A 14,437-nucleotide genomic window follows, 5' to 3' on the forward strand; every position below is an offset into this window, starting at 1 on the left:
TGATTGCACTCCATTAAAAAAAAAAAAAAGGCAGCCTTTCTGAATCAGAGTCAACCCTATTAAGAGATTAACTACAGTTTTCTGTGGCTGGTCAACCACAGGGGATCAGTGGATGAAGGGACAGCCTTAGCTATCCATGTGCCAGCTTTCAAAAGCAGAAACACTGATCTCTATTGAATAAATTTATGTTCCTGCTATGGAAAGCCTTTTTTTCAGAAGAACTCAAAGGACCTGCAGTACATTCAGATAAAAAGTAAAAACATGAAAATATTTTAAAAGGTGTGTGCCCACCAGTCTGGGTCAGTGATTGAGTTTTGACCCATGAACCAAGAGGTCACGGTTCAATTTCCAGTCAGAGCACAGGCTCGATCCCAAGTAGGGGGTGTTCAGGAGGCATCCAATAGATGATTCTCTCTCATCATTGATGTTTCCACTCATCTCTCCCTCTCCCTTCCTCTCTCTGAAATCAATTTTTTTAAAAAAAACATATTAAAACAAGGTTTGCATGAGGACTCGGCCTCAGTGGGGCTTCAGCTGAATGATCAATAAAGGTAAAATTACCCTTGTAAAGTTTCTAACCATTTTCATACTTCCCAAATACCAATGGCTGAAAACATTGTTTGAGATTAGCAAAAGTTGATAGAAAATACTAATTATACAAGGCAGACAGAGGCAAGTATAATTTGCCCAAAGATTCCTCTTTGATCCATTTCATTTGAGTTTTTCCTCGGCTGCTGAGAAATTGGTGTGAAACAGCAAACCCAAGGTTCATGTTTTGTACACAGCCTGATTTAATTTGGGGCTGCCAAATATAGCAAATAAAAATACAAGCTGCCTAGATACATTTGAATTCCAAAACACAAGAAATAATATTTTAGTATAAATATATCCCATGCGATATTTGGTACATACTTATCATTTAAAAATTATGTGTCATTTACCTGAAATTAAAATTTAACTAGGTGCCCCGTATTTTATCAGGCAACCTTACTCTAATTAAACTCCCATTCGGTTTACATTGTATTTCAGAACTTACTCCCTCATTAAAGGAAATAGATAGTTTTTGGGGATAGAAAAACGGGAAAAATCCCCATTTGTGAATGAGAAAAAATGCACCTTTGCAAAATGAAAGCCCTTTCTAACTTTATACCATGTACCAGTAGTTCTCAGTGGGTTCTGGCAGGAAAGAAGAAAGAATTACAATCATTGAGGAATATTTTCCCTCGGATTGAAACCACTACGCTGTACATTTATTATGTGGTCTTCCCCGTTTTCATTTTAATCTTAGAGGCCGTGGCTATAAGCACAAGCTCTGGAGTGAGACTGACCTAAGTTTGAACCCCGGCTCTGCCACGGGCTCGCTGTTTGATCCTGGATCGGATACTTAACCTCCCTAAGCCTGCCCTGTCGCATGTATAAAATGAAAGTGACAACACCTACCTCACATGGCAAAGGTGAGCACTAAAAGAGGTATGTCCTCTTTCTCAAACACTTAGACATCACCGGACACGCAGCAAGCCCTTGCTAATTGAATGTTGTTATTCTTATCGTGTGCAAATTGTTTTCCCCCCGAACACACTGACCAAAGATAAGGCTCCCTGGCAATAACAGTCGGGAAAGGCCTCCTGCCCTGGGTTATCTGTGGACAGAGTTTGCCGGGTGCACGTGAGAAGAGCCAGCTGCCACCTGTGGTCTGCAGGGCTTCTGGCCCTGCGCGAGCCCTGAGCCCTGGGAACATCAGGTTCTGCTCAGGGCCACGTCTCCTTCCTTAGCCTGGCTCCTTTCAGAGGCTCTCCGGTCAAATTCCTTCCCCACTCCATGGACAGAAGCCATACGTCCATCTGGTCTCCCAGTACAGAGTTCTTTTTATTCTTTTATTTTTGTTAATCTTCACCCGAAGATATTTTTTCCATTGATTTTTAGAGAGAGTGGAACAGAGGGAGGGAGGCAGGGGTGGGGGGAGAGAAAGAGAGAAACATTGGTGCGAGAGAGACACATCGACAGGTTGCCTCCCATACTCAGCGTGGGAATCAAACTTGCAATCCAGATACGTGCCCTTGACCGGGAATCGACCTGAGACCCTTTGATGTGCAGGTTGGCACTCTAACCACTGAGCTCCCTGGCCAGGGCTAGAGTTCTTTTTATCACATCATTCTAGAATTTGCTCTGGGTAGTCAGAAACATGTATTTCAGTGCAACATCCCTGCAGATTCTACAATGGTTCCGGCAGTCTGGTTCTGATCTCGGAAGCCAGCATCCTTCACACCCATCTACCTGGTTCTTTTCCTCCACGTAAATATAAGAGCAGTTGGCCAGCCGCCCTCTCTGCCACGACTAAGGAGCAGTGTGGTTTAGGGAGGGCCAGCGCCTTGCTGCCAGGCATTTTCTACACGGGCAAGCCTCTCTAATCATATACCCTGAGAGCTTACATTGCATGTCCAGGCTTATTGCCTTTTTAGAGGAAATAGGACAGCTGCTTCCCGGAAAGAAATGATGGGAAAGCCCAATTTGTGAAATGTGTTTCTTTTCAAAGTCTGGGGCTTGTGGGCAACAAGGAGTGAGCAGAAACAACTGTTAACACAAATTCAAACGCACCCTAACTGTGGAGGTTCTCTGAAGGACGTCTCCCTTCCTCCCGTGGTGGGGGGGCTGCGGGGAGTGAGGACTGCTTGTGAACGTCTTTGCTGCCTGCAAAGAGGGCCTATTAGCACTGATATGGGCTGTGGGTGCTTCGCTCCCGGTACTGGACACCACCTTAACCCTTTACTAAACAGTGAGAATGCTACCACTGAAGGTGAGGACACAGCCCTGGACTTTCTTGCATAAAGAGAACAGTGATTTCCTAGGACTCAGATTCTGTGTTTCCCAAAGCCCTCCCATCTGCCAAACTAATTAGCAGAGAACACCCCGCCTGGACCGGATGCACACCCTTTGCACGGTCCTGGGATGTGCTTGCAGGCAGCATGCATTCCCTGGAGCTTAGGCCCCGGAGATAAATAACTACACGTGGACAAGTCCTATGCACACCTCAGCCGCACGTGCCCTGTCTCCCTACAGATCCCCCTTGAAAATGCCCCTTCCTAGTCCTGCCACGGCTCCCTACTCAACGTGGAAACGGGGAGAATGAGTGGTGATAGCCATTCTTAGCCTCTTACTTCCATCCTCTTGCCTTTCCTCATGTCTAGGAGACTAACACCTCACTCCTGCAAGTATACACAGGAGGACGTGAATAATAATAAATATGTCTTTTAATTATCAATTTTAATTTTTATTATCTTCAAAAATCAAGATGAAAGCTTTTCTATACAAAAATGACTTCAGAACGCTAAGCAGTCAGCCAACAAACGCCGAGTTCCGAGGACTGGCCAGGCCGGCGCTAGGCAGCGGGTGTGCACTGCAAGCAAGGTGACTATGGAGCACAGAGCCTACACGTCTGAATTTCCACACTGCCCAGATGTGTAAGCAAATGAAACCACATGCACTTTCTCTGATTTTCATATCATGGAGATTCAAAAATACTTACCGTTTAAGAATATTTTTTATTGCTTCCTTATACTGAGTGTGGCATGCCTTTAAGATCAGTACCTGAAACTTAAAAGAACACTTTTCACCAGTGAGTAGTAGCGGGCCATCCTAAATGGTAGAAAATTTAGGATGACTCACTAAATATTACATCACTAGGTATCCTCGTGATAGACAATCCCTGAAATCTGCTATAAAAATAAGCAGAGGTGACAGGAGCCATTGCCCTTAACCTCTCTAACCAGAAATACAGCCCGGTGAAAAGGAGGGAAAGATGGTGAAGTCTCCAGGAAGAAGGCACACATCTAAGGCAGCCTTGTTAAACACAGAGACTTAGGAGTATGACAAGGTACAGCATGAGGCCAGCTCAGAAATATACATTATAGGCAGGTCACAGACACCCAACCTAGCTAACGATGAGCGCATGGCTGCCAGTTCTTGAGGTTCTACATCTGATGGTATTAAAGGAAAACGTATATACTCTTCCAAGGAGGACAATGTCTGGAAGGTAGATACTTCAGAGCCTCCTCATAGCTGCCTCCCTTTCAAAGCAAATTGGCCCCTCTAGTTCACCAGCCTTGGTCTGAGTGTGTCGGTAATGTGGTACCCACTGCATCAGGGTATCAAATGCAGCGAGCTGGGTCACCCTCTTTAGCCTAAGAGGGAAAATGTGGAACCTGAGACCCAACACATTGACTTTTATCTGTACCCCACATTCACAACATTCAGTCATGTGTTCAGAAGATATTCAAGCCCCTAGCACGTTCCAGTCCCTGTGCTGGGCACTGGGAATGCAATCCCCATAACACATATGTGTGCAAGGCCCCTGCCCAGCTCTGTGCACCAACAATGACGAGAAGGACTGGGACAGAGAAGTATGACAAATGGTAACTTGACAGATCCAACCGGTGAATCAGAAAAATAGCTGCTCGCTATTGAGCCTGCCTCCAACACCAGCACAACGGGAATAGATTCATCCATTCGTTTCTCACATATTACTGAGTGCCTCCTGGGTAACCATGTCCTAGACGGTATGGCCCGAGGAGCAGCAAGAAGGCCTCCTTGGGTAGCCTGAAACCACTTCGCTTGCAAACCCCATGCCCAGCCCCAGCATTATTTCCCAGCATGTGGCCACCATTAGCCTGCCACACACCCACCAACACTTATATCCCCTGCCACCTGCAAACCAGAGAAATGTTCTCACTCAGCCCCCTCAACCAATCTAAAACCATATGCATTTGTCTCCAGCATCAGCCACAATCAAATGGCTAACCGGGCAACATGGATTGTGCACCCTTATATTTCCCTTGATCCGCCAACCAGGCCAGCCCATCCCCCTCACTCCTCCCACGCTGGCTGCCCAGGGCTCTGCATATCTGCAGCCCGTACTCTGGCCTTTTTTTAAACAACAACAACAAAAAAAACCTCTGCCCAAGGTAACAGCTAGTTAATTGGGATAAGATTAAGAAATGACACTTTACTTTTTCGGGTCATATATGTGCCTCTGCTACATATATTCTTGGCAAGCAGACCTTACACAGCATTCGATAGGGGGTGCCCATTTTAGCAACCAGGGGCAGTGGCAATGCCTTGTGAGGAAGAAAAGAGAAAGTGAGCGGGGAGAGGCAGCAAGGCTAGCAGTTGGGGCGCCCACTCGAGAAGCAGGCAATTTGGGCCAGAACCTGTGCTCCACGCTTTCTAGTTTTGCCTATGTCACCTCTCTGTGCTCAGTGTCTCCTCTGTGAGGTGGGAACCAGGACACCTCACTCAGAGGGTTGTAATTAATAGTATTAACTGAGCTGATATACATAAGAAATTTAAAGAATGCAACAAATGTCAGCCATTATACTACTATCAGCAAGACCGGCTACATATAATGCTGGGCCCCTGGTTCAAAAACTATTAAGATTTCTAAGGCCTCGACAGCAACCCTTTAAGTCAAGTTCATGGCCCTTCGCAGCATGGGGTCACCTGCCCGCTAAGGTCCCCTGACTCTCAGGTCTAGGACAAAGCTACCTTCCTGACCCGTGCATCTAGGAAGTTTTTGGGGTAATTATTGAGAAAAATCTCTGGAAACCCATCTTTCATTTGCACCTGGGAGGGGGATGCTGGCAAGAAAAACAGTTAGTGCTTATGAAAAATTCAAGTAAAATACACTAGTACAAAAAACATTCCCAGAGGAGGTTTGGAAGTGGCAATCACTTGTACAACTTTGTGATGATAGATCTGAGGTCAAAAATAACATCTTCCAATATTCATTAAAGCTGTCCTTCAGTGGCAAAATCTTACAATAAATCCATGTTGGTCACTCACTATAAACTCCTGCAAACAAAAGCTTTTGCTAAATAAAAGGAATATCGGAGTAATGAAGTATGTCATACAAAGTAGGGGTTTCTTCTGAGATTAAAAACAAAATTGCGGCTCTTTAACTTCATTTATGTTTAAAGCTATATCCTTTACTGTTTAATTCTTTGGTTTAAATTGCTTGTCACACCATAAAAAAAATAGAGCCCAGATCCAGAGTTGAGTAAACCAGTTTTACTTTCACATGCAATTATAGTTTTTTAATCTTTTTCACCAGTTCGTTGTCAACATCTTTTTATTTTATCACTTATAATCAATCCTCGGCAATTTACTAAACAAATGTTATCAAACGCCTTCCATTCATTTTAAAGATATAAATTCTGATGAAATACAACTATACAATCAATGCAAATGGCACCTTGTATCCACTCCCACAGCCCCAGCTGTAAATCATGCTATGACAGTACATAACTGGAGGTTGAATCACTGTTACTAGTCTACCTTGTTTATCACCAGATCACACCATCTTCATAAATCATATCCCCTTTTCCTTTTTCTTCCACTTCACAGCTCAGTGACAACACATTCATTTTCCAAACTCATCTCTTCCAGTACTGTTCATTTTCAACCTTAATTTCCTGGCCAATCTATTCATTCCGAAGCCTTCTCTGGAGGTGCTATTTGCCTGAATACACTGCATTAGAGCCAGACATCTTTTTAGAGCTCTTCTCATCTACCACATAACCTCTGAGAAAGGTTAATATATCCTTATATATTCTTAAGTTCCAAATCTCTTCCTATTCCACGAGCTGAAAATCATATCAAGGTAATTTCAAATCACTTGAACTATGGCTCCGTGCCATGCCCTTCGCCCGCTCTTATTTTCGTTGGCCATGATAGTGTCATATTAATTTTCAGGCCTCAGGAATAAAAGTGGCATACTTAAATGTTTTTAAACATACCTTTTCCAATTTCTGAAACTACACTTTATAGAACCTACTTCTGGGAGAAAATTATTTTAAGATTGAATTTTGAAATAAACTTTTAGTACACTTAATTCATAAATGTAATGTCTCATGATCTTGGAAAATCCTCTTAGCCAACTTTTTATTAATAGACTATTCTGACTGATGATAGGAGGAGCACACATATTTAACTTCTTGGGCATTATTCTCTTGGATGTAAAAGAAATAATAATTAGGAGATGGGTTTTTTATTGATTTTAGAAAGAAGAAGGAGAGAGGGGGAGAGAGAGAGAGAGAGAGAGAGAGAGAGAGAGAGAGAAACATCAATGTGAGAGAGAAACATCCATCACTTGCCTCCTGCACATGCACCAACAGGGGATTGAACCTACAAATCTGGGTATGTGCCCTGACCAGGAATTAAAGCTGCTACCTTTTGGTGTATGGGGTAATGCTCCAACCAACTAAGGTTTTTAAATCTCATGAGGGCACTGCAATTTCCTTGATTTTTTTTTTTATATAACTTTGAATGGTGGTGACAGAGTCCGGACTCTGGAGACCTGCCCTGTATTCATCTATAATTCTCCTCACCCCTTCATGCAATGGTATCACAAGGGCTGTGAGATGGTTTATATCCTTAAGTTCCACATCACAACCAACAGCAAAGAGAGCAGTGGTCCAGAGCCACGCAGTGAGGAACATGACTTGGAGGAACAGAGGCCCTGAGAGGGATCCAGGCATGTATGTGCAGGTCACACATGGGCTCACAACCATGGACTCCATGTTCCTGTATCTCACCTGACCTCTGCATCAAGAAGGATATCTCGAGAGAAAAAAACACAACACAATCACACCTGCCTACCTGAAAGGGGTTCTTCTGAATTGCTACTTCCTGCTACCATATACGCAGCTACCACATCTATTAGTAAACTTCTGACATAAACCAGCCATAAGTAGTTCTACACCTTTACTGTCTTTCATTAGCGCATTTTCTTGGAACAACCCAACCAGTGTCATCATTTCTACATTAAAAGCAATGATCAGTCTTGCTCAAGGCGTGTTTTGACCTTAATAACATTCCCAGAATTTGGAAAACATGTAACACAATTAAACCTATATGTCCCCAAGTTTAAGGTCATCTACAATAATTCCTTAAGGAATTGTTCAAGGGGTCAGTCATTTTAGCCAAGTGGAATTTCAAATGTGGTGATCCCATGCGTTTGTTTACCTTCTTCAACAGGGTTCCAAGGTGACTTGCTACCTGAGGCTGGCTAGCAGGGGTTGTTCTTAAATGTAGTAGCTGGGGCTGAACATACCTTCCTTTGTGTTCTCTCAGAATCCCTCGGGTCTTAGTGCCACCCTTATTTGTGATATATTTTGATTTATAGAATTGTGCGCTCCATAATTTAACTGTCTCAGGAAACAAGCACAAAGAAAACACACAGGATTTAAAAGGTGAATTAATCTGCCAAACCAAGGCAGGTGGAGAATTCCATGGTGTGGACCTCATAGCCACATTCTAGAAAGAATTTGGGGAATTGTTATCCAGAAAATCCTGGATGATCTTAAATATTACCTATAATTAAGCATACCATGACAAGCTTATATTAATTCTTTAAGGAAGTATGTGCTTTGTAATATCTCCAGTATTTCTGCTATCGTGGTATAAACAGAGAACTGAGTCTGAGCATTGAACCAACTTAGTTTAAATAACTAAACAGTCCCTAATATAAGCAACTGGTGAAAAATACTAATTGTGACTGAGTGAATGAAGAGTGGTTGCTTTTTTAATACCATGATGGTAACAATTAACTTGTCAAAATAGCTACATCAGTAAAAGTGATTGAAATAATCCATCTAAAATCCTCTGGCCCTAATAAAAACAATTTGAAAAACTGGTATTTTTCTCTTTGTGTCCATCCATCTGATTACAAGTATAAAAATGTGCTTTCGTTCATGCAACAATATTTATTGCATAGCCATCACTGTGCTGGTAGCTAGAAAAATAGAGGAGAGTAAAACAGACATGGTTGCTGCCTAATGGAGCATGCAGTCTAGTGGGGAAGACAGACATTAAGAAAATAATCATTCAAATAACATACATATGCTAGTCATAGTTCGTGATAAACACTAGGAAGGGGGAAATTGCATTAGAAGATATAACTAAGGGACCTAATTCAGATGGCTGATGGGGGGGAGGGGGAATATCATGGAAGAGGTCCTCAAGGAGTGACATGTTACCAGACATGAAGGATGAGTGGGAGTTACCCAAGCAAAGCACAGGCGGGAGCGTTTCCTGGGCAGAGAACTCGGCACATACAAAATCCCTGCGTCAGACAGGAGCGTGGCTTGTTCAAGGAACCGTAACAAGGTCAGTGAAAGCAACAGAAGTAGCATGGAGCTAGCAAACAAAGTGGGAAAGATCGAGAAGGCATAACAGACCACTCTAAGGTTCTTTTCTTTTATACGAATCATCAAAGTGCTTCTTCTGCAATGTCAATCAGCTTGTTTCCGGGCCTCAGGTATAAAGTAATATACATGTTAACCCTTTATAAAAAGCACACACATAGTTTGATCCTGAATTTGTAAAATTTTATTCTTCCTATCTCTCTAATTAGTTGGTTAACTGTCCTTTGTCCTGTGTGGTATGGGGTGTGTGCCTGTAAGTGTGTGTGTGTGTCTGTGAGATTTAGCATGATGTTCACCTGATTTGATGATTTATTATGTTGAAGTAGTAGGATTTTAGGTGATAAAATTTGTCCTCATCTTAAACTTTGTGTATTGCTTAAAATTTTTAAGATGAGACTATCCTTTAACTAAATCTTTTTAAAGTAATTCATGCTTATTATAAAAACATTGGAATAATATTAAAAAGTATAAAATTGAAACATAAGTAGCACCCCTGATTCTATCACTGTTAACATTTTGTTGTGTTTCCATCACGATTGATTTGAATATTCAATTTGGACTTCTGCTTATTTACATAAAGTGTTTTCCTTTGTCCAGGGCACTGGGGAGGAGACTCTATCCCTGTAGTTCAGATACTAAAAAGGTGATGGTAATGTAGGCTGGGGTGCTAGGAGTTGAAATGAAAATAAACGAAGAAATGTAAAAATTATTTAGAGACAAAACTAACAGAACAAAGTGATGGATTTGTTGTGTATTTTTAAATAACTTTCAAGTTATATATTTTATCTTCACAACGTAAAGGTCTCACATAATTTCATGATAAATCAAGCAAAGAACACAGTGTAATAGTACTTTCATTAGAAGTAAATAAAAATCCCTTACAGTTATTATTTGAAAGTTTGAGTCCATGTGCCAGCATATTTACATTTTCTAACAACTTTAGTCAACAATAGAATGTATACATTCCATTCTCAGCATCCAATGGAAACAATAGGATCTAAAATAATTCAAGAAAAAAGTCTTGGCTCTTAACCAGAGATTTCTATGGCACATTTCTATCTTCACCACGTAACAGTGAAGTCTATTAAAAACCCAAAACTGAAGCAAACTCAACTCCTCATGTTGCTTTAATAATTTTGTTTTGGGAGCCTTTGCTCTATACTTGAAATGCACTTTATTTTCTAAGCTAAATGACTGATTTACGAAGCAACACACATGTGTTTTTTGCTTCACAAAAGCACATTTGGATATTATTAAGCTGAAAAGATAAAATATTGCACAGGTCTGAAGAATTAATTTTAAAATGTTTCTTTAAGATAAACAGTGTACCAACTATATCTTAAATGTCATCACTTTGGATGACCAACTAGGCAGATTTACAGACAACAGCATGGCTAATAAGGAGTTATTTTGGTCTGTCTGTCAAAAGCTATTATGTCCAAAGACATGGGCATCACCTCCACCCACCTGTGAACAGTGGAGTCCCCACTGATAACAAGGGAGATCTACTCCACATCATGCATAATTCTTCCAAGTATTTTCTCCTCTTAAGACTGGCTCAAAAACCACCTGGTACTAGGGTGGAATACAATCCTAGCAATCACAAGTAAGAGAGAAGGAACTGTCAGCATTCCATTCTGCAGTCTGTAACACAGAGCTATTATACAAGTCACATGCTAGTCTTAACAGAAATCTGCTTTCTTAGCTTTTCTTCACACATTCCAACCTATCTTCACATACTTGGGGCTCTTTGTGATGAAATAAGAACTCTAAGATATAAGCACTGGTTGTTATTTTATACTTTGTTAACCAGGTCTATGGCATTCAAAAGTCAAATTATGTTGGCATGCATTTGAGGAATCTAAGAAAGGCTTCCACGCCTGGCCAGCACCCAATATGGCCCCAAGAATGGTGCCTCTGCCAGTTGGTGTTTTTCTGCAGGGAGATGCAGCCACTTGGAAGCCTTCTGAATTCTCAACTATGGCTTCTTACAGAATTGCAGAATTTGGCAACCTAGGCCATAGAGTCCTGCTCCCTGAGATACAGAACCTGGAAGAAGGTGAGGCCAGCTCTTCATAGGATGAAGGAATCAAAAGGTACCAGTGCAACTCACTGATAACCTTTCCTCCCCATGTGAAGGTCATTGGAGATCAAGCTCCAATAAACTCACATCCTACACTTTTTCTCGAGCATGTATTCATTCATTCATTCATTCATTCCACAAGTATTGACTGAGGGTCTACGGTGTACCAAGCACCATTCCAGGGGCTAGAATAGAACAGTGAACAAAAAAGGACAACGATCTGTCTCCTTGTGGAGTCTACATTCCACATTTCAGATGCCTTCTGCTGCCAAAAGGGCGGCATTCCTTCTGCAGCATCCAAAGGGGCCTGATGCATCCTTTACAATAGACCCGGGATAGGAAGCTAGAGCTTCTGGTGATAAAGAGCAACTAACCGCAGAGGCTATCGCTGCTGAAATGTACGCTCCTCCTGCAAAGCTGAATTCCTCCCGTCTTAGTAAATATATCACCGCACTTTCCTTAGAAAAACAAGAAGTAATCAGAAGATGAATAATTTGAACCGGTTGGAGCTAAGTGTAAACAATCTGGTGCTTACCTTATGCTTAACTATTCTGTTTCTTAAAAGGAGTTACCTGTGTTCATTGCTTTGGAGGAAAAAAAAAAAACTGTGGCACAGATGTTGGGAAAGTATTGTATTAGTAATAAAAAAAAACCTCACAGTAATGTGAGGAATCATTCTCAGAAAGACTTTCAATCCTCTCTCACCTTCCAGCATGTGGGATCTTTAAAAATATCTGGGAGAAGGATGGATAATATCTCTTAGCACCTCAACTCTCCCAGGAACTCAGGATAAAAGCTAGGTGCTAGGGCCCCATCTTTCAGCAGTTTCTACTCATTTGTAAGAAAACAATGCTTTCTTTCTTACGGAAAGAATAAGCCTTGTAACCACTAAAACTGAATTAATTCTGACATTTGATGAGGGATGGAGGCTGCAGAGGCAAATTTGCAAGAACGAATATTTTATTTTATATGTCTGATTTAAATATAAGCCTTATATTCCTGTTGACTGAATTCAAGAATAAGGGTATTCAACCAAAAATAGCAAGGAGGGGGTCGGTTTTGAGGGGTTTTTTTCCCTAATTACAAGGCCCATTGGGAGAATAATAATGGGGGAAATTTTATCATGGAACTGGATCCCACAAAACCTAGAGATAAAGAAACATGAAAACTAAGAATTACAATTTATTATAATTCTCCTTTTAGTCCCCCCTCTTTTTTAATGCATCAAGCTACCTAGGCAGTATTATGTATTTTTCCTCTCTAAAAGTGAGTCTTCCTTTTATAATAACTGTAGCCCAAATACTTCTATTAGGAAATATTCCTCTACATGCAATGTTTTATATTGATATAATTTTTTGTAGTCTGTAGACCTCAATAGGCCATTAAATTAAAATTTTAGATGACTGACTTGAGGTAGCAAGAAGTCATTCTTCAACACCTAAGCAAGAAGATTAAGATCACTTTGCAACCTTGATCAAAGACATCAACATTCAAAAACAAGGCTGATTGGGGAAGCAACATGGTTATTCAATAACTTGATCACAACCCACAATTTGTGGGTCCAGAGTGTTGCCTTTGAGTAATTCACAAAGCTCTATGCAATTAAGATGTAATTCCTGATAACCCAGAGCCTACAGGTACATTCTCAAGCATAGCGCATAAACCCGGGAGAATTCCTGAGTTTCCGACCTTGGCAGAGAACTGTAACTGAGTTGTGGGCAAGCACAGCATCCCCTGGACACCCTCGGAGGACAAATAGGAGAGCAAAGCCTTCCTATGTTAAAGGCCACAAGGCCCAGTTACACACACACTTGCCAGGCACTCACTCCATCCTGGATGCACAGTCCCGGCTGTAGTAACCACCAAACTCCCAATACAACGGGTCGAGAGTAACTGGTCTGCTCATCAATAATTAAGTATAGGGAGTAAATAGAATGTATGGAATGAAATTGCTTCATTAACTTGAAAATATATATATCTAAGACTCCTTTTTTATTCCTTTCTCATTTGTATGATAGTATTTATTCAATAAAGATGTCTTGATTAATTTATTCAATTATACCCAGTATATCAAGTCATGTTATACATAGAATTTGTCCACAGAGCCAAAAAACTGGCTTAATGACAAATATAACCAAGTAAATGCTTATCTATTTCTTGCTTTTTTTCAGAACCCCAAAATAAACCACACAAGACAAGAAATTGTATTGCTTTATAGTAGCCCCTTGTTTGGTGCCCCATTAAATATGATTCAATCTCATTTAACATAGTATTTGCCAAACTTAACTTGATAAATTTTTACTATTTCATCCTCCTCAAAAAACAAATACTTCCCTCCCTGATGATATCCATATTAATGTGATATAGAGTCCAAAAGGAAAATTCAAAGAATACTTTGAACTAAGAAAACATACTTAAATTAAGTATATGGCCTCCCAGGGTCACACACACACACACACACACACACACACTCTCTCTCAAATGATAAACAATGACCTAGAATGGTAAACTTAGTGTTTTTATTAGTTCGCTTGTTACTTGGTTTTATGTTTAGGTTACATTTGGATGTGTAGAGAAAGAACTCATTTTTGAACTCATTTGTATAAATTTTAAAATATAATGAATACAGATTCTGCTCTCTATATAATCATGTCACTGTGTCATAGTGCCTACTACTAAACAATCTATATATATAAAAGCCTAAGGGACTGAACAACTGAAAAACTGGCCAACTGGTTGCTATGGTGTGCACTGACCACCAAGGGGCAGATGCTCAATGCAGGAGCTTCCCCCAGTGGTCAGTGTGCTCCCATAGCGGGAGTGCCACTCAGCTGACCCATCCAGGTGGCCCACCAGCCCAGTGGCAGCCACACACTCCTTCAGTAGTCCCGCAGGTCCAATTTCCAGAGAACGGGCCAGGCAGGACCAACTGGCGCTGCCTGCATGACCCCAACAGCATCACCAGCCTCCTGGAAGTCGGCCTCAGGGACCTTGACACTCCACAGGGAAGAAGCGGTATAAAAGTGGCCACCAGGTGGCTCCCGACAACCGGCATGAACGTCAGCAGGACAGATCCAGATCCCAGGCTGGCAAGGGCATCCCACCACCCTCCCAGAGGGCCTATCACGTTCCCAGACCTCCCCCGCCCCTCATCCCC

Source organism: Myotis yumanensis, unplaced genomic scaffold, assembly GCF_028538775.1.
Source record: "Myotis yumanensis isolate MYYU_CA2020_CCGP unplaced genomic scaffold, mMyoYum1.0.hap1 SCAF_3, whole genome shotgun sequence".
Classification (NCBI taxonomy): domain Eukaryota; kingdom Metazoa; phylum Chordata; class Mammalia; order Chiroptera; family Vespertilionidae; genus Myotis; species Myotis yumanensis.